General features: G+C 41.6%; 1 long non-coding RNA gene across 1 annotated transcript in view; it reads left to right on the top strand.

The window, feature by feature from the left end:
• Positions 1 to 934: 934 nt before the first annotated feature.
• LOC123592918 overlaps positions 935 to 21,643 on the top strand; it is a 153,612-nt gene continuing 132,903 nt past the window's right edge. Inside the window, exon 1 of the long non-coding RNA XR_006710007.1 lies at positions 935 to 1,077. This is a non-coding gene — a long non-coding RNA (uncharacterized LOC123592918). The remainder of the gene's footprint in view (positions 1,078 to 21,643) is intronic.

Raw genomic sequence — 21,643 nt, 5'->3', positions numbered from 1 at the left:
GCCTTAATTTTGGATGAAAATGCAGATATTCAGAGGAAGTAAAAAGAAGGCATCTGGGTTGTCAACTAGGAGCCTCTTGAGCCCTCAGGCAATCGGTCTAGAAGCAAGTCTTTTATAAAAAGGGACACTTGACATCCATCAATTATCCACCTAAGCTGACTAATTCCTCTTTATGGCTTCTTGGTGATCACACCAGAGCAGAGGTGCCATCTATATGAAGGTTGACTTTGTATCAGCTGAAATATGGGGGCCGCCCAGGAATTATGGAATAATGGATGCTCAGAACTTGCCATATTAATGATGGGGACAATTGGCACAGGTGCATCTTACTAGGGCCATATCTGCAAGTAAGATATTTGCCATAAGGATGTGAATAGAATCATTCTGCAAATAGTTAACAATTTCTACTTTGGACTCACACTTACATCTGAGCACAGAGAACTAAGAGTTGAAAACCCCCTGCCCTTCAAGTGCCTTCGCATCTGGTGGGGTTAAAGAGACGTGAACAAGCCTCAGACCATAGATGGTTAATAAAATAGAAAGCCTGTCTACCCCTCTCATTTTATAAGGTGATAAGGGAAGACATTACAAAGAAGGCAATATCTGAGCAGAGAAGGATGAGTAGGATTTATGAGTGTAAACAAACAGAGGGAAGGCCACTTCAGGCAGGGAGAATATTATTTGCAATGGCAAGAAGGTCTGCAAAATGATGATTTTTTTTAAAGCAGTCTGGTATGAAGAGTCACCGCTGAGATACTTGTCTGCCCAACAAAAATATCCACGAGTTTCTGGCACGGTTTAGGGGAGCCACTATTAAATACTGAGCAGGTGTGTGGCCCGACTGGGTGCAAATAGGAGAAACCTGACTCTGGGGGGGGGGGGGGGGGTGGGGAGAAACTATATAAAGAATTGTCCAGTTCCGGTTCAAGATGGTGGCCTCAGAGGGTCTGGGGTCTGCTCCTCCTGTTAGAGTCTACAGATAAATGTGGAAGAAGTTTCCCTGGAAAAAAACCTAAAAAATTCTCTGAGTGACTCCTGTGCATCCTGTCCGAAGGAGAGAGGCCCACACGAAAGCAGGTAGGAGGCTGGGGCACAGTCCCCCACCCCGAGCGCGGCCAGGTGGCGACCCACCGAAACCCAGAGCTTCTCCCCGAGAGGTAAAGGGTTTGAACCCCCCAGCTTCTACGAGTGGCACCGGAGAGCCGGGCTTGTAACTGTCCAGCTATGAAGGCACCCACCCCCCTGAGGAGGGGGTGAGGTGGCTCGCTTCCACGACACTCCCGTGGCAAACCGCGCTGGGAGGAATGGGTCTCGGGGGCACCCTAGGACTCACCCACCTTCTGGGTCCAGCGACAGGCCGCCGCGGAGGGCCTCGGCTCTCTAGATGTGAGAGAGGCTCAATTTGCTCCTCGTGGAGCTCCGCCCTGAGGACGTAGGCACCTGCTTGGGGAGCATTTGGAGGCCGCAGTCCTTGCACAGGAAGATTGGCAGGCGCCATCTTCCCGCTCCCTCGCCAAGCTCCAGCCGCTGGGCGTCGCCTTTTTTGTTTCCTTCTTAGAACTGTAGGCTCCCTTTCCAGCCCCCCCCCCCCCACCTTTCCTTTTCTATTTTTTATTCCGCTTTCACGGCGGACACCCTCTCCACGCCGTCCCGGCAGTGTGCCAGAGCGCACGTGCCCCCAGGGTGCTGAGAGTTTCAGTAGGCGGGTGCAGGCCTCGTATTTGGCAGCTGTTGCCAGGGGGTGCGGGCGGGGCTTCCTCGTGCTTCCCGCAGGCCTGTAACCAATGGAGAGAGAGCTTCTGAAGGGCCGCCACCCCCAGGGCACCACAGGCACGAGGCCCAGGGAGCTCCGTCTCTCCGAGAAGGCGCCCGCTTAGCTTATGGTGGCTGTAGCCTGAGGGGCAGGCTTCTAATCACACAAACCTGGAAGGGCTGACCACAGTCTTTTCTGGAGGGCCCCGAAGCACAGGCGTCTGCATGCTTCTGGTGTGTTTTTGCGGCCCCTGTGGACTTGGGTTTCTCGGTTCCACCAGATGGTAACGACGGGGAACCATTGTTGGCACGCTGCTTCCCGGAGAGCACCGCACAGACCGTGGAGTGAAATACACCCCCAGTCTTTGTGTGAAACTGGACTGTTTGCTTGTCCTGTAGCTTCAGCCCTAAGGGTAGGCTTCAGGTTTGGCTCACTCTAGAGGTCTACGGGACATAAGCCAGTGTGGCCATCTTGGTACTCTCTTTCTGCCTCCATACCACTGGACTGTGTCTCCCAGACAGGAGCATATATTATACACTCATTTGGAGCCCCAATTTTTTGCAACTGCTGCCAGGGGACACCCCTAGATCACCTGGAACTGGTAGCCAAGGGGGTTAGGCTTGTGGTCCCATGGGACAGGGTATATTTGCATGCTTGAAAGCTATGCCAGAGACCATTCCCTCTTTAGAACAAGGTCAGGTCTCGGCACACCCTCAACTACTGGGAGCCATTAAAAATAGAATGGACTGTTTGGACACTCAAAAATGTTTGAGAGACCACCAATAGCTACGGTAGAGTTGACTGATAAGGTTCATCTCCTACAGGAGGCCACTCCTCTAAGACTGGGAGAGGTGGTGGTTTAATGCACAGAAAGGAACAGGGAAGAGATCAAACAAAATGGACAAACAAATGAGTATGTTCCAACGGAAAGAACAAGATAAAACCTCAGAAGAATTCTCAAGTCCTGGGTAGCAGGGGTAGGAGACGCTGGATAGATGAATAAGGATGTCATTTCAACAGTGGAGGGTGAAAGGTGACACCAAATAGAATGGCAATATCTGGGGTAACATCGTGTAAGAGAACACAGGTGGTGGTAGAATTAACTCAGAAGTGTATGATGGATACAGGAACTGGATGAGGAAGACCAAAACTACTTCTTACCTGGCTTTAGGCTATTATTCAAAATTCCTCACTCCAAGTAGCTTTCCCAGTTTCATAAGTAAATCCGGTGCCAATACATGTGTTGATTCAGTTGATACCACAAAAACTATGTGACTACACTGTCTTCAAGTTGGCAGGAGTTGAATACCAGGGAGTTTTCTCTTTAGCTTTTCTGATCAGTGTCCACTGTATTTCCCTGGACCTTCTAAGCACAGCATATGTGTTTGGGGGGGAAAATGGTGAAATTCCAGAAGACTTTCATCTAACTTCTGGTGGAACCTGACGCCCTGTGTGGCCTGATTCTCTGGTCGAATGAATTTGTTAAGATGGCAATGCCAGTTTTGGAAGCTGTGTTCTCAGAGTTCACAATATACCTCTGGAAAAGGTCAAAATGGATGTTTTAATTTCCGTCTTGACTACATAGAGCCCTCTCTGGGTTTCTTTGTATTTTTTGAGTATGCTCTAAAGAGCCAAAGTTGCCGGACAGGCATGCAAAGATACATATGTGCACGCGCATAGAGCACAAAGGGAAGAGCTGGGAGGCAAAATGCATAACACATGAGACAAAATAATTAATGACTTGTTTATTTATTCACTAATTAGATAAGCATTTATGGAGTTTCAAACATTGTAAGAGGTGCAGTGGGTATCATCATACAATTAACAGAATCTAGAAATAAATTTTAATACTCAATGATGAGTATTATGATTGGGATTGTGAAGTGTTACGGGAGTGGATACCAAATGCATTTAGCCATTAATTAAGTTTACTGTGAAGCCTAAGACTATGTCATTAGAAGGACTGGGTAAGAATTGCAGAATAGTTCATTTTTCAACCAGTATTTAATATTTACCTATACTTCAGACATTGAGTTAGGTTGTAATGGATTTAAGAGTAATCAGACACTGATCCTTTTCTCCAGATATTTATAGACCAGTCATGGTAAGGTATGGATACACATTAACTTGGGAATTAAGGAATCCATGCTAAGCACCTTGCCAGAGGAAGTACTACAAGATTTGAATGACAAGAATGAGAAGTTGAATCTAGTTGAGAGAGCTATCAAGAGAGGCTTTGATATTCAGGAAAGCATCAATAAAAATAAAATAGGTTTGGGAACATAATAATGGAGGAATTAGGTTTACTGAGCCTTGTGGACGGAAGGCTAGCAAATTGGTACCCAAGTCTGTTCATCCAGACTTTCCAAACACCTAGTCTCAACTCTGTGCCCACTCTACTGCCTTAAGTCAGGCCCTCCCTGTCTGGCTCCTGCACAGCTTCACAGCAAACCACTCACCTTGTCCTCTCTCTCAGGCAGTGTCTTATCAGTTTGGACTGCTGTAACAAAGTATCATAGGTTGGGTGGTTTATAAACAACAAGTTTCTCACAGTTCTGGAGGCTGGAAGTCCAAGATCAGGGTACCAACAAGGTGAGGCTCTGGTGATAGTCCTATTCCAGGTCACATACTACCTACTTCTTGTATCTCCATATGGTAGAAAACAGAGGAAACAAGCTATTTAGTGCTACTCATAGGCGGTAATCCCATTTATGAGAGTTCTACCGTCATGGCCCTGTCTAATCCCAATTACTCCCAAAGGGTCCACTTCCTTAAACTGCCACACTGGAGAGTAGGGTTTCAACATAGGCATTTGGGGAGGGGACACAAAGATTCAGTCCATAACAGGCCCCTCTTAAGTTTCCCACACATCAAACAATCATCTGACTCTCTAGGAAACCCACCTCCACATTCGTTTACTGGCTTAGTATCTCTAATGCTTCCTTTGACTAAAACAGGTATAATAATCTGGTTCCAATAACATCATCTTCTATCATTTCACCCTTAAAACCATGGTGCAGTTATCTAAAACTTTTTCTTTATTCTCTAAATTACTGTTTTATATGTACATGCATTGTTTTCTTCATATGCTGACCTGTCTGCCTAGAATTGGCCCCCTCACTCTTTGTGGCCCAAGAAATTCCTATCTGCCCCGTAAGATCCTTTTTCTGTGATGTAATCTGTGAGTCTGTTTCCTCTCCATTCCATTTTTTGTTACAGTGCCCACACTGTTTTGGAATTATCTCTTTATAGACTTCCAAGCTATAAGTTCTTTTTTTTTTTTTTTTTTTTAATGTTTATTTTTGAGAGACAGAGCATGAGCCAGGGAGGGGCAGAGAGAGAGGGAGACACAGAATCCAAAGCAGGCTCCAGGCTCTGCACTGCCAGCACAGAGCCAGATGCAGGGCTTGAACTTACTAGGAGATCATGATTGGAGCCTAAGTCAGACACTTAACAGACTGAGCCACCCAGGCACCCCCAAACTATTAAGTTCTTAAAAGAACCATGTTTATATTTTGTGTAATTTTTAAAGAATCTGTTCATTTTAATTATTTTTAATATTCTAATATTCTGTATATATTTTTATAAAACAATAATTTATAGATTTTTAGTGTCTCCAACTATACCCTCATTGTAATGGATATTCAACAGGATTACTGAATGACTCCTAAGAGCAAAGTGTTATGGTGAGTTAGAACTCACTTCATCTCCCAGTTCCATTACATATTCTGTTTAATTTTGTACAACTTTCTTGTTCAAGGTTTAGGTTCATTATCTGTAATATGAGGATAATAATACATAGTTCATTGTAAGGATTAAGTGAAATAATGATTATAAAGCACTTGGCTCAATTCCTGGCATATCTTATGCTCTTAATATATTATTTATATTAAAACTATTGCTATTAATTACTATTTTAACCCAAGCAAATCTCATCCTCCATAAACTTTATTTTCTCCCATCTTTTTAAATAAAACACAAGAGTAAAAATTTCCATCTTGCTCTCTTTGTAACACTTTAGTAATTATCCAATTAAATATTCTATGTTAGAGTACTTTAAAAATATAACAAACCATATAATGGTTAATGGTAATTATTATACTTCTTAGAACCTTAGGTCACTTGTGAAAGATAAAGATGTAGCTGTAATTCTGTGACTAACATGGAGAATGTTTATAAGAATTCAGAATGTTGTTATAGTTGATTCTGTGTCACCCAAGGTTAGGAATTGTAGGTAAGATTAATATAGTCAAAAGTTTCCTCTTAATCATGTCTCACATTATAAATCAGTTATTGCATCTTTCTCCTGTCCAAATAACTGCCTAATGTAGGTAGAATTATTAGCTGCTGTTCTGCCTCAAAGTACACATTTGTACCATCATAATTAGTCTGGCCTGAAGTGATAGGATGATTAAGAGGTATTTCTGTCAAGATTTTGTCATTCAAGATTTAATAGCAATCAGTTCTTAATATGTTGCCCAGGTCATTGTAAAATCTTCAATAATCCTGGAATAGACAAAGGGGCATTTATTTTTCTTTTACCAATAGTTGTTCAGGACTCTCAAACACTTAGCAAATATACTAATTGCTAAAATATTAAACCGTAAATATCTAGGCTAAAGATCTATTGCTCATAAGTAACACTTGGTGAAATAATGGATACTTCTTCCATGAAGGCTTTGTTAACCACTGTGGGTTTCTCTCTTGATTGCATGCCCTACAATGCTATTGGAACAGCTCCAGGTGGGTGTTCAGCTGGATGAACTTCAAATTTGCAAGCCCCAGTTTCTTTATCTGTGAAGACCGTAATCTTTCCCTGCCTGCCTTCCCCAAAAGAGTTAGTTTAGTTCAAATGGTACGTTAGATGTGAAGATAATTTCAAAAATGAAAATAATTGTTCAGATATTACTTAAATGTTGGTATTCCACATTTAAAAAAATAGCTCTTATTTTATATACTTTAAAAACTCCTATTCCCACAGCTCTCATTATCATTTTTAGAGATGATAGTTCTGAAATCCATCTCTGTACCTCCTATCTCTCTTCATAATCTGGACACCCATATATCATGTTGTATAAACTAAAATTTATCAAATTTAACATCTCCAGGTGTTTACTCATCATTTTCGCTCCACATGTCGCTCTTTTGTCAGTGTGTGGTACTCCCAACCACCTGGTTGCTGCAGCCTGAGCCAGGTGTTCTGGATTTCTCCTTCATCCTTACTCCACACTTCCAGCCATCCACTAAATCTGATCAAACACCCCTCAAACCTGACTACTCCTCCAGTCCTGAGTCACTATAATAATACTTAAAGAATTACAGTAGAATCTTTAACTTTAACGGATTAAATCCTAAAGATTCTTTAAGACTCGCTCTAACAGCCTCCTAACTAGCTTCTCTAGCTCCTGACATGGTCGACTTTAGCATTTTCCCCCACATTTCCAGGGACCTTTATATGTCAAGGAATCTACTCTTGTCGAATACCTATAAATCACAACCATTGCTTCCAAAACCATCTCCAAACACAAGCATGGTTTACAAACCCTTTAGAACAGCTCTTCTCAAATGCAATGTGCATGCACATCCCCAGGGCATCTTGTTAAACTAGTTTTGATCCATTGTGTCTAGGACTAGGGTAAGTTGAGACAACACAGGTGAACAATTTAAGGAGGCCTCATTGTTAGGGCAGTACTGGTACCAATCCTATACTCTGCATGAGCCTGAGAGTGAATGCCTCCTTAAATCATGTGCCTACAATACTGCACTTCCCAGGCGAGGCTGGTGCTGTTTGTTCTAGAACCAAATGTTGAAAAGCAAGTCTTGAGTGATCACTAATCTACCTATCTTTGTCTCTCAGGATTCCTCACTTCATACCCTACCCTCTAGCCATGCTAAATAATTTATAGTATTTCTTTAACTTCTGGTTACGTGTTGTTTCTTCTGGAAATGATTTGTACCCTTACACTTCTTTGCCTCTGACTTCTACGTGTTCTTAGACACCTCTTTCTCCAAGATCTCTTCTTCTGATTTTGAAACAACAGATTGGGCACCTATGCTTTTTCCTTCCACATTCCCATTTACATCTTCTTTAGCGTTTATTTGCCCAGAGTTTAATATTCTCTTCTGTTGTCTCTCTCTACAAACAAGATTTGTGGATTAAAAACATGGGCTTGTTTATTATTTCAGGCCAAGCAAAAAATACATATTTTCCAGCACAGAATAGATAACATACATTTTATAAATAAAAGAATAATTGAATGTTAAATTTTGTATTTGTGCTATCTTCTTAAGTCGACTTTAAAATCCTTTAGCGATGTCTTCTATGGTTCTTACTTTACCTTACAGTGTACTGTATGTATTCAGTAAACATGTGATGTTATATCAATAAAAACAGGCAAAAGTTGGCCTTTACTAAAGTCATTCAATGAATCATGGTTAATGATATACTAGGTGCTAGGTGCTATGAATTCAGTAGCAAAACACAATGAAGTCCCTGCTTTCACAGCATTTATAGTTTAGGTTTTTGTTTTGGTTTTGCATTGAACATATTTAATGACAAAGTTTGAAGATGTGACACGGTAAAAAAAAAAGCTAGGCCTGTAAGACCTAAACATGGGGCATTTAATAATGGAAGTTGGTGGAAAAATGAAAGCAATGGAAGAAGGCAAAAGGAATGGACACCACTGGCATGAAACAAAGGAGAATTTGAAGCAGACAAAAAGCAACATGTAATGGAAAATGTAGTGAACTTGGGTTTAAATCCTGGCTCTTGTTTGTTGTGTGACCATTGGTAAATCACTCCATCTCCCTCAATCTTTTACTCTCAGTCTGCAAAGTGGTTATAGCATTGTCTATCTCCAGGTCATTGTGTGGATAAATGACTATAATTCACTCAGGCTGCTGACTTTAATGCTGGTTGGATCTGAGAGTCCTGAAGGCAGTTTGGCATGACCCTTTCTACTCCAAGACATGACATGCCTCCCCCCCTCTCTATGACTAAGGTGTTTTGTCACATTAACATGGATGAGTGCCTTTGGATGCAGTGCTGTGGAGGTAACTCAAAGAGGGGAGCCATGCAAGAGGTCGAGAGGAGCAGGCATGAGCAGTATTGGGTCACAGGAGGGAGGGCACCCTCTCACAGTGTAATGCATATGGACAGGGGAGTGATGTAAGGCAATTGGGATCTGTCTTCAGTGTTAATTAACCTTTCTCACCTTTACATTGCAACAGCCAGTGGTAGTTCTCTTACTCCCAAGGAGGGGATGTAATTAGAACAGATGGAGAAAATACAAATGGAAAGAAGTAGAGCACTTATTCAACTCCAGGGGGCTCATGCCCTGGGATTGTGTTTAGTGGAGGCAGGAATGATTTTTACCTTATAATCCAGGTGTTTTTCTCAAGCCCCTGAGGTAAGCCAGCTGTTAAAGAGAGAAAGAGAAGGAAAATCGAGAGCCTGTTTGGAATCAAGCCTTCTCTTATTTATCTTTGTGTTTCTAAAGCCTCAAAGTTTTTGGAATATAGGAGAAGCTCAGTAGATGTTTTAAATAAGTATATGCATAACCTCTCCCTGGAGACTATAAAGCCTAGAAACCAAAGAGGCCATAGCAGGACGAGCCTTTACAATCATCTTCTCAATTAGACTTAGAATTTTCGAGAGATTAAAAATAGCCTAAAGCCACAGAGGTGATCAATGTCAAAGCTAGAACTGGAAACCAAATTCAGACTTATTTATTACACTACAGTGATTCAGTCACCCCCATTAGATCTACATTTTGATTATACAATTAAGAAGCACTGGCTGGGACCTCTAGGTACTGTGAATAAGGATGATGTAGACAACCACAAGTCCACAGACTACATATTGGAGACGCAGCTGCATCAGATTTGGTCTATGCATAAGCCAGCCTCACAGGTGATGTTGAGCAACCAAGGCACCCTGAGGAATGGCTCATGAAGAGGCAAGGTGCAGGCAAAGGACTTCTGAAGGCAATTGTGCACTTAAATGTGCTCTTATTTCCCCAAAATTTGAGGTATAATTCACAATTGTATATATTTTAGGTTTACAATTTGATTTCACATACATATTCTTTGTGAAATAATCACAACGAAGCTAATGAATATATCACTTCATATAGTTATGTTTTTACACTTTTTTTAAATTTTTAACTTGAATATAGTTACACACAATATTACAATAGTTTCAGGTATACCATGTAGTGATTCAGCTTCTTTGTACATTATGCTATGCTCAACACAAGTGTAGCTACCATGTCACCGTACAATGCGATTACAATGTCATTGACTCAATTCCCTGTGCCATGACCTTTAGTCCTGTGACTTACTCATTCTATAACTGGAAGCCTGTATGTCCCACTCCCCTTCACCCATTTCGCCCATCCTCCCTGCTGCCCATTGTTATCTTTATTATGGTGAGAGCACTGAAGATTTACCTTCTTAGAACATTTCAAGCATACACTACGTATTATTAGTTGTAGTTACATTTATTCTATTAAATCTCCCAGAACTTATTCACCTTGTATAACTGAAACTTTGTACCTATTTTAAACATCTTTGTAATGGAGAGCTTTCTTTGATGAGTCTGAACACCTTCTCTGCAATTATATTCAGGAGTATAAAAAGTTCAGAGGGCTTCTATCACTTATGGAGATTTCCTGTCTAAAAAACCAACCAAAACCAACCAAACAAAAATATCTTGCCTGCTTTGCCATGGTTACTACTAGTATTTATACATTTGTGTATGAGACTCTATGAGCCTGTGGATATTTTATGGTATTATTTGCTCAGATACTCCCATTGGAAAGTGCCCCCATTCCATAGGACAAGAGAAGCGGGTGCCATGTTTTCACTCTACTATGTTTTCACTCTGCTGGCAGAAGGTTATTGGTGGTCAGCAGTGAGCATTTGATGCTAGTTAAGCCAACAGAGCTCTGGTGGAATTTGCATCTCTTCCCCATTGTTGCTGACGCTCATTTGCCTCATTTCTCTTTCAAAAGCTGTGTTACTTATAACTATCTTGGATTTTTGAATGATATTAGCTTTCCTGAAGCTAGTTGATCTGTTTCACCTCTCTTTCAACAAAACAGACTTGATTAAGATAGGAATAAGAATTTTAAAATAATTGTGATAGTTCCATGTATATTCAAATGTAATTAAAATCATAGATTCATACACATACTTTACATTCACCTTTGAGAGTCTGATATTGTTATCCCATTTTATAAAGGAAATAGAAGGAGGCTCAGAGAAATTAAGTGACCTTTTCCAAAGTCACACACCCAGGGAATGGAGAATCTTTGATGCAAGTCTAAGCCTCTTTCTTTTTCTAGTACAGTCCCTACTCAGGGAGATTAAAGTTCATTGGAAGTCCATAAATAAATAAATATAGGAAAGACCAAAATAAAAGCAAATGGACAGAATAGAACAACTGCAGATTGCCATGAATCAAGAAAATGATTTCATGTTGAAGCATCCTAGCTAAGTCCTCATGGTTCTGAGACCAATTCCAACATGGGGGGCCAGGGGAGTTCCACATAGCACCAAGTAATTCTCCGGGGACCATTCGGGTGCCCTACAATTCAATTCAACTCTGACACTACCCAGATATAGAAACAGATTCCACAGATTGAGCACTAAGTCCTCCAAGACCATCCCTCTACCCCTACCTTCAGATGCCAATCACAAGCACACTTTGTTCTCTGTACTTCTGACCAGCCAGCTATAAGCCACTACCCCTTCCTTGGGTTTGATTAGTCTGCTAGATTGGCTCACAGAACTCAGGAAAACTTTTACTAAATAACTGGTTGATTATAAAAGGATGTAACTCTGAAACAGCCCGATGGAAGAGATGCATAGGGCAAGGTGCGAGGAAAAGACATGGAGATTCTGAGCTCTGTTTTCCAGTACACTACTCTCCCCACATCTCCACGTGTTCACCAACCTAGAAGCTCCCTGAATACTGTCCTTTTAGGGTTTTACGGAGGCTTCATTATGTAGTCATGATTGATTAAATCTTTGGACACAGGCAATGGCTCCAACCTCCAGTACCTTTCTTCTCCCCAGAGGGAGGTGGAACTGAAAGTTCCAGCCCTCCAATCACATGGTTGGGTCCCCTGGCAACCAGCCCCCAACCCTAGGGGCTTTTGAAAAGCCACGTCATTAAATAACAAAAGATACCCTAATTACTCTCTTCCATTAGGAAATTCCAAGGGTTTTAGGAGCACTGTGCCAGAAATGGGGTTGAAGAGCAAATATATATTTCTTGTAAATCTCAATACCACAGTCCTTAAATATGATAAAAAGGTATTTCCATTCATGAGAATGGAACATGAGAAAAATCAGAGTGGAAATGCAAAATATGGCAGGAATTTAGTATCCATGGAGCAGTGCAGTGGGAGCAAGACCAGAAAGATAGTTAAGAGCCATGTTCTTGGATCTCTCAAAGTTGTCTAAGGAATTTGGATTGTTCCATTAGCATGAAAAACACAGTGGAAGGCTTTGAGAAGGGAGGCGGATTCTTCTCCAGGAGTAGTCTGGACTGCAGATGGGAGAAAATGGAGGTGTGTTGGTGAGTAAAATATTGCAATGATCCTTATTCCTCCAGAACTTTCATTTTCTGTATCAGAATGGAAAGACATGCCTTGTGTACCAAATGGGAGGTCCACTTGTATACCCTTTATCTCAAAAATCTTAGCTCTTTGACCGCATGATCAGTATGTCTTTTATTCTTAAACCATTTACCTTATTTAATTCTGAGGTCACATCCCCAATACCAGCTAATCTCTATTCCTCCCAGTTCACCAAGGGTGATTTCAGAGTATGCTTCAAGACTGCTGTGGGTCTACTGCCTACCATACTCATGCTGCAACTCCTTTTTCTGCTAAATAGAAGAAGTTCTTCCAATTTCTTTTATAATCTTATTCACGTGCCAGCTTTTGTCTTTATTTTTCTCTTGGATTGCTCTAAAGGGATAGATAAGAAGTTTTCTATTCAAAATAGTTTTGTAAATGTGGCTGTTGCAAATTGGGATTGTTCCATTATGCCAACGTTCTCAAATGTTACTTATGTAAAATAATTTCCCATGTTCTATTTTAAAGGAAAATTGGAGAACAGTTGAAAAGATCTAAATTCTAGGTGTTCACAGTAATGGGGAAATTTGAGAGGACATCTGTGAATGAAAAATTCTGTTTCCTGTTTCAAAAATGGTCTCCTCACTTTGAGCTAATATACTCCTTTTTTTGATGCTTCTATCGTGTCATAAATTTTTGACTTTTGTTCTAGTTTTTTTACATGCTCATCACCCTGAGAAGACAGTAAATTCATTAAAGACAGGTGCTCTCTTTTATTGAATTACATCCTTTCTTAGGGGGGTGTCCTAGCTCATAATGATTCTTTAATCTCTGGGAATTCCTAGGTGTGAGACCCAACTGCTACGTCTACATCATCTGTCTGCACACCTCTGGCCATAGCAGTTTTCTTCTGAAGTGAAGAACTGACTCTGTTGAACCCGTCAGATTCCCTCTTCTGGAAAATTGTAATCTCGAAAGCAGAGAGAGATGAGCTATATTGATGATAGTATCACAGAGAGAAAATTGTATTCTCTTTCCCTAAATCCTCTGAACTTCTCCACTCCCCACTTCTCCTGAGTCTTAGTCATTAAACACTTTGGATTTGAGGAGATCCCCAACATTCTGTCAGAATCCCCACTTTGTAAAGTTAGCCTGTGTTGGCTTCTGATAGTCGAATCACAAGAATCCTATCTAATTTTGTTTTTCATCGTCTTTTCTGTAACACAGATCTCAGAAATTTACACATGGTAAGCGTTCAAGATCTAAATTAATGATCTCACAAGCACACAGACCTTAGCTTTCATTTGGGGTTTAAGCACTTGAGTGGAAAGACAAACAGGGAATGAATGTTAGTTATGACCCTTTTACTAAAACACAACCTTACCTAGGGCTCTTCACCTCCTTGGACCATTCCTGTCTGGACCTTTAAAAGAGATTCTATCACATGACCTTTTTAGGTTGTTCCCAGGCTGGATACTAGATTGTAGTCTCCTATTACTCTCTGAAAAGAGATACAAGGCTTGACGTCAGTTCAAAAACTTTCAGCAACAAAATGTGTTGGGTGATCATTTATCTTCATGTTCACCTCCATATGTGATGGTCTCTATATACAACATGAGAGCTAATTATTTATGTTTTTTCTTTTTTCTTTTGATTTTCTTTTTAATATGGTAAAGGCAGAGCTGGGAATGAACCCAGGTCATGCACCTTTCAGTTCACTGTACTTTCCTTCATCCCCTGCTGCTGCTTCTACTCTGCCACCACATACGGAAACATTTGCTGATAGTCACCCAGGCAGTTTTTTCAGTTGGCCCACATTAGTCATTTAAAATGGTCAACAGTGTTCCCAGAGAAGCAGTCCTTACCAGTGAGGCTTAAGTTATCATCACTGTTTTAGGTAACTCATGGTATTGACCAAAATCTTGGTGAGGAGAGTATGGTCCTTGGAATAAATTGGCTTTAAGTGGTCAGAAATGTTTTGCTGGAGAGTAAAGGTACCCTGCTCTTCTGATAGCACACACCTAAGAGAGAAAATTGTACTTTTCCAGAATTCAGTATGTGAATGTTCGATGCTGGGTGACAGAAAGTGATGGCACTGAGTCAAAATGCTGGATCTCCTCTGGAGATTCCTCAGATGCTCCAGATTCACTCAGGTAACCAGAACTGACTTTATTTCCCTGGATTTTGAGTACTTCTTCTATAACATTGGACTTAGCTCAGTGGTTTCCCACCTGTGCTCTGGAGGGATCTGGGTTCCAAAGTAGGGTGTCTGAAGGCACCTTGCAGTATCCAGGAGAGACGGAGTGAGTAGAGAGTATACAAATAATGCTACACAGAAAGGGCTTCAAGGAGCTCCCTCCCCCACCTCAACCAGAACAGCCCTGCTTGGGTGTTTCTCCAATAGGATTCATTTAGCGGTAAAAATGAAAGCTTTAAAACAACTCGTTTCTTAAAGTTCTCTACGTGGGATTCCCTCCCTTCCCAATCTTAACCCTAAATGAGGAAGGTGGAAATTGCACACATACTTGTCAGTGCATCTCCAGCAAGGGTTTGGAACACATTAAATTTTTTTCCTTTCTGAAAAACAAATGGCTTCCTGCATCTCCAACTACTGATTGAACTCTGCCACTGTGATGCCGTGCTATCAGCTTATCAACTCAAAATTCACATCTGCGGGCCGCCTGGGTGGCTCAGTTGGTGAAGCGTCCGACTTCGGCTCAGGTCATAATCTCACGGTTCGTGAGTTCGAGCCCCACATCAGGCTCTGTGCTGACAGCTCAGAGCCTGGAGTCTGCTTCAAATTCTATGTCTTCCTCTCTCTCTGCTCCTCCCCCACTCATGCTCTGTCTCTCTCTCCTTCAAAAATAAATAAAAACATTGAAAAATTAAAAAATAAATAAGAAATTCACATCTGCAAAGCTGAACTCAGCTTCTCTCTCTGACAAACCAGCTTCTCAACAGATCAGCTCTAGGCTCAGTGAACAGCAGTTTTTATCTCCCTGGTTAGTCAGTACTGAAACCTTAATTTATACTTGACCTATCTCTCTCCTTTCAAGGCTACATACACTTATTCACCTAGCCTTCCCAACACTTTTTAAATTCCATGTATATCTGCTTGATTTCAGTTTCTATTCTCATAATCCTAATTGAGAGAAGCAACTTGCTGAAGGCTGAGGCTATTGTAACAATCTCCTGTGTGCCTGTCACCATGCACAACCATTCTAAATCTCTCTGTCCTCCTCACATTCATATCCTCCTCAATGCCAGGTTAATCTTTCTGGAAGGCTGCTCCCATTATGTAGTCGATCGGGCTTTGTGAATCCAACACCTCTGGATTGGGTTTTAAGTCTCTCTACTGCATCCCCATCTTACATATTTATGTATGTTATCCAAAGTCTATTTTTAATTCAAAGCGTTCATTCTGGAATATTGATCCCTTTGCTGTGTGAGAAGCACCTATATGATTTGGATTCAGGTAGAGATGATCTGATTTGGAGTTCCCGATGTTGGATCTGATGGACACTTGAATTTTTCAAGAATAAAATGGAGAATGTGACACTCACAAAACTTTCCCGGCAGGATGCAGGGAGAACTAATTTTTTTTAATTTTTTAAATATTTATTTATTTTTGACACAGAAAGAGAGAGCATGAGCAGGGGAGGGGCAGAGAGAGAGGGAGACACAGAATCCGAAGCAGACGCCAGGCTCTGAGGTGTCAGCACAGAGCTCAACAAGGGGCTCAAACCCATGAACTGTGAGATCATCACCTAAGCTGAAGTCAGATGCTTAACCGACTGAGCCACCTAGGCGCCCCCAGGGAGAACTTTTTAATAAGGGTAAATTATTATATGAGAGATTAACTAACTTCCTATAAAACTAGAAGCCTTCAAGACAGAACCTTTATTTTTTCTTAAATGTGTGTTTATTTTTGAGAGAGAGCGTGAACAGGAGGAAGAGAGAGAGGCGGGAACAGAGGATCTGAAGCGGGCTCTGTGCTGACATCAGAGAGCTGGACACGGGGCCCCAACTCATAAACCAGGAGATCATAACCTGAGCCTAAGTCAGACATTTAATTAACTGAGCCACCCAGGCACCCCAAGACATACCCTTTAATAGATTAGGCCAAATTTCACATGTTTCTATACAGTAATATCACAGCACCTGTCTGAATCACAGGTAGAAGATTCAATACCCTACATTAATTGAGGCAGTTTGAATAGTTATTCCACATTTCTATGATACTGTCAAAATAACCTATCTCAGGGCATCCCCCTCTATTTTAAAGTTTTAATTATTTTTTAAAAAATTTTTTTGTTTATTTATTTTTGAGAGAGAGACAGAGCGCAAGTGGGGAAGGGACAGACAGAGAGAGGGAGACACAGAATATGAAGCAGACTCCAGGCTTTGAGCTGTCAGCACAGAGCCTGATGCGGGGCTTGAACTCACAAACTGTGAAATCATGACCTGAGCCGATGTCGGACGCTCAACCGACCCAGCCACCCAGGTGCCCCATAAAGTTTTAATTATTTTATTTATATACTCATCACTTCTATTATCATCCTCTGCAACTATAATATCTTTCTTCCCTTTCAAACCTCCATTTCTCCATGCCCATCACAAGGACCATGCTCAAATCAAATTCATTGCTTTGCCTCAACAAAACTGCTCTCCTGTGTCATCTTTGTAAGTCTTCACATTTCATAAAACCTTTGAACCAGGCTCTTTGGAATCATCAATGACTCCTGTATCAGTCAGGGTTTAGGCTGTAAAACCTACCACACTAGGTGTTTTTTTAAAAGAGATTTAATATAGGGGATTCATTACACAGGTGCTGGGGGTCTGGAGAGAGAAGGGATGGATGGAGGCAAAAAAGAGTGTGCGAGCACACATGTGCCTACAGAATTAAGAGCTGGAGGAATCAGCTATTCTCCCTTTGGTTAGCAGAACAACAGGAAAGGTTGGGATGACTATAACCCAGACCCTCATTTAGAAAATGGGAGGGCCCCAATTCTGTGGAGCACTATGAAGCAGGGTGCTGGCAAGCTCCCTCTGAGAGGGTGTAGTGGGATTGCTCAAAAAAGCTAGAGTTTGAAACTAGTTGTGCTGCCAGGATAAAGTATAATTCCTGGGTCATTGATTGCAAGAACAAAAAGCAAAATAAGAAGCAAGTCCTTTCTGCCTTTTAATAGTCCTTAAATGGCAGAAACTTCCAGGAAATTAGGTATCAGAAAAAAATGTGTAATTTCAGAAATCTAGTCCCAGCATCAAAAGATGAGAACAAAAGGTGGACTTGGAACTCAGAGACTGTAACTTTCACATCCCTCTGATCACCAACTTCTGAATATTCTTCCTTTGACCCACCCAGTGCAAGAACATTTCTCCTCACTTCCTGTCACCAGGCCCCTGGTGCAGGTTCTCAGCCTCTCTTGTCCAGACTGCCCAAATAAAGGCTGCTAACTTGTCTGTCTATTGCCATCCCACCCCCAACCCCCTGCCCCCCGCAAAATTCATCCTTCATATCTATACGCGAATTACTTTCCTAACAAACCACCGTGATCATGTTACAACCTGTCTGAAAACCTTTAAAAATCTCTCCTGGCTCCTTCACTTCTATGGATACATTTCACTCTAGAGAATCTGAAATATACCTTGTTCCTTCTTTACTTTGATAACTCTTCTAAAAACGTTTATTCCATCTTCAAGAATATGGCTTTTTTCCTACAAAACTTGATAACCACTCTGTTCTATCTTTTAGCATTCACTGAGCATCTATTATATGCCAGACATCAAAAATATTTATATTTTGTGAGTCTGTTGCCCTTACTAAAGTATAAATGTCTCAAAGGCAAGTTTTATGTTTTTTTTGTTTCTGTAGTGCTCTGTAGAGAATCTGGGATGTGGTAGATGCTGTAAGCTATCTGATGGATGGATGGATGGATGGATGGATGGATGGATGGATGGATGAAGGGATGATAAATTCACATTTCTAATAAAAAATCAAGCTGTCTTCTGGTGCTTCTGGGTGTGTACATTGTCCACATAGACAATTCCAAGAAATCTGGATCAATGCTGGGTAAAGAAGAGCTTCTGATACCTACAGTGCACATAAGGTCAGGGTCATGAACAAATGATAAGGCAGATGCAGCACTGGTTCAAAAGTTCTAGCTTGAGTTACACCAAAGCCAATGAATTTGGGGAGAAAACTGAAGTTAAAGCAAGAGGGTGGTCTGCTGGAGGAGCTCACCCCTGTTACCCTTCTTTCCTCTCCTCAGAAACCTGAAATTGGTCCTTCCCTCCCTGTAACCCCTGCCGCCTCTCCACTTCCACCTCCTCATTTTTAAACGCCACTGTTTTGGAGAAACGGAGTGCAGTTCCAGCTGCAGGCACTAAATCATCGCTGTGCTTTGGACATGTGCTGCAGAAGGGAGCCCCGTGATGAATGGGGCTGTCCGTATTTACATTGGGTGCGCAACAGCTGTGGGGATCGTCCTGTGCACCGAGTATTCTGGGCAGACTTGGCGTGTCCTCCCCCCCCCACCCCCACCTCCTCCTCACGCGGTGACAGTGACTGATTGGCCACTTCTAAGGAGAACTGCCCTTTAGAACAAAGGAATCACAATGCCCCCTCTTGTAGAAGCACATGCACACATATGCTCACAGGACTCCCACAAAACACCTCACTCTCGGTGCCATGTTCTTTTTGGCAATTTCATATTTCGCTGGATAACCTTGCAGACAACAAAACTCAACTATAGGCAGGTGGTGCAGAAGCGACATTCTTTGTCTCTAAAAAAAAAAAAAAAAAATCTCCTTAGGGGCTTTTAGACACCTACTACTTTGGTCATCCCCAAACTTTTTGCCCCGGGCAAGTTGTGTCAAATACAGGTCCTGCTAAAGCCCTATGTAACCAGGACTTTGCCTGTAGGCAATCCACCTTCCTGACAGTGTTGACTTGAGTTCCAGTGCCAAAGAGAGGGAAGACAGAGAGCTAAGATCTATCACATTTATCTAGTTCTTTACAGTTTATAATGCATGCCATCACCTTTCACTCTCCAACAATAAACTTTTCAAGCCTGAAGGATGTGAGAGCGAGTGACAGAGAGAGAGACCTGTGTGTGCCCATGTGTATGAGACAGAGAGAGAAGGAAAGAGAGAGAGGTGGTTTATTTGCTTAATATCATAAAGGCTTAGCAAGTTGCACTAATTCAGGTAGCTAGGTATATAAATACCTAGAATCTATCTATCTATTTTTAACATTTATTTTATTTTTGAGAGAGAGAGAGAGAAAGAGAGAGAGACCATGCATGAGTGGGGGAAGGGCAGAGAGAGAGGGATACAGAGGATCCAAAACAGGCTCCACACCATTAGCACGGAGCCCGATGCAGGGCTTGAACCCACAAACCATGAGATCATGGCCTGATCTGAAATCAAGAGTCAGGCACTTAACCAACTGAATCACCCAGAGGCCCCAGGCCTAGGCGTACTTATAAGTTCTGGCAAGTAGACATCAACAGAGAAATCATGGTCATCCCATAAGTAAGTTGTATGCTTTATTCTACTCCATATTCTGTCTCTGAGTGGGTAACCAAAGAATCATTGGTTTGTCAAGAATGATTCCAAGTTTTCAGAGTACTTATCAAAAACTTTATCTTTTTTGGAACACATAATTGAGTTACTATTCTTAGGTTTTTCCTTCATATGTTTCAACCTGTTTGGGGACACTTCCTGGGGTAGGTAGCAAAAAGGCTACAGAATCTATTACAATTGTTTACAAACTCTACTGCATAAAATCCTAGTGGGTCATTGAGGCCTAGCAGGGTTCCGAGACAACTGGGAACGAGAGGGAGGGAGAAGACCAAGCTGATGGGAGTAGCTCTCCCATCCCTTTATGTTCCTATAAAATTTTATTTGAGCAAAATGTTACAAATCTAACCCAAAATGCTGAAAACCACTTGGTAAATTTAAGTTGCAGTTCTCTACTCGAATTCTGTTCTGGAGCAAATAATTATGGATCCCTGAGCCTCACTTTTCAGAAGTCAAAAGGAAGAATAGCAGTGATCCTTGCATCTGAGCATTGGCGTTAGGGAGCTAATGCTAAAAATACTTTGAGAAAGGGTTGCCTGGGTAGCTCAGTCAGTTAAGCATCTCACTCTTGGTTTCAGCTCAGGTCCTGATCTTGTTTCACACAGGTCATGATCTTGCATTTTGTGAGTTCAAGTTCCAGGCCGCACTCTGCACCCTCAGTGCAGAGCCTGCTTGAGATTCATTCTCTGTCTCTCTCTCTCCTTTCTCTTTCTATGTGTGTGTCTCTCACTCTGTCCCTCCTCCACATGTGCATGCCTCTCTCTTTCTCTTTCAAATAAGTAAAACTTAAAAAAGAAAAACTTGGAGAAACCATACTTTATGAATCATAAAACATTACAGAAAACTTAAGAAGATGTTAGTATTATTAAATTTCTTCTACAATGACCCCCCCATTTCCCCCTATTTACTCTACCACCACTACTGCTAGAACCCAAACCATCAGGATCTGTTCTGGGACTCTGCGAATCAGCCACGCCCACCTCCTGGATTCACTGTGTGCCCTGCAACTCTACCTATCCTGACACTTAGTCAAACACAAAATAAGACTGCAGGAGGAAGGGTTGAGGACCCAGGGGACAGGTTCTAGTTCTGTCATTTATTTGTTATGTCATCATAAGTAAGTTTCTTAACCCAGCAAACACTGTTTCCTCATGTGTGAAAATTATGAGTGTATCTGCATAAAAATTATGATGAGGACTATGAGATATAAGGAATTCAAAGGATTTGTGATCACGTAATGATTTAGGAAATTGTCTTTTTGTTTGTCTTTATGTTATTTGATTTGGTAGAAATTGTGAGACAAGAAATATGACTAAGATGCAAAAAACAAACAAAAAACCACACCAAAAAGTCCCCCAAAAGGGTAGTGCGGAGGGGTTCCATCATTCAACAGCTTTGGGAAAAACTGGGTTAGATGGGGTTTTTTTTCGTGGCAGGAGTTTCATTTAATATTACTGATATCAAAGGAAGATGTTTTATACAGCATCTTCCAAACCTGCTTGACAGTGGCTCCTATCTGCTGGATGTCTGGAGTGGAGAGTCCTATGGAACTTTCTGTGATGCCTTGTGCAACCATCACCCCAGTTTTAGAATCTTTTTCTAAATTGGGAGGGGGCGCTCCCATTAGCAGCCACTCCCCATTTTCCTTTAACCACCCGGTTTGCCCCAACCCCCAACCCCTACCCTAGTTCACCAGTAACCTACTTTCTATCTCTCTGGA

Source organism: Leopardus geoffroyi, chromosome D4 (assembly GCF_018350155.1).
Source record: "Leopardus geoffroyi isolate Oge1 chromosome D4, O.geoffroyi_Oge1_pat1.0, whole genome shotgun sequence".
Taxonomy (NCBI): Eukaryota; Metazoa; Chordata; class Mammalia; order Carnivora; family Felidae; genus Leopardus; species Leopardus geoffroyi.
This window is presented reverse-complemented; position numbering and strand designations above follow the sequence as displayed.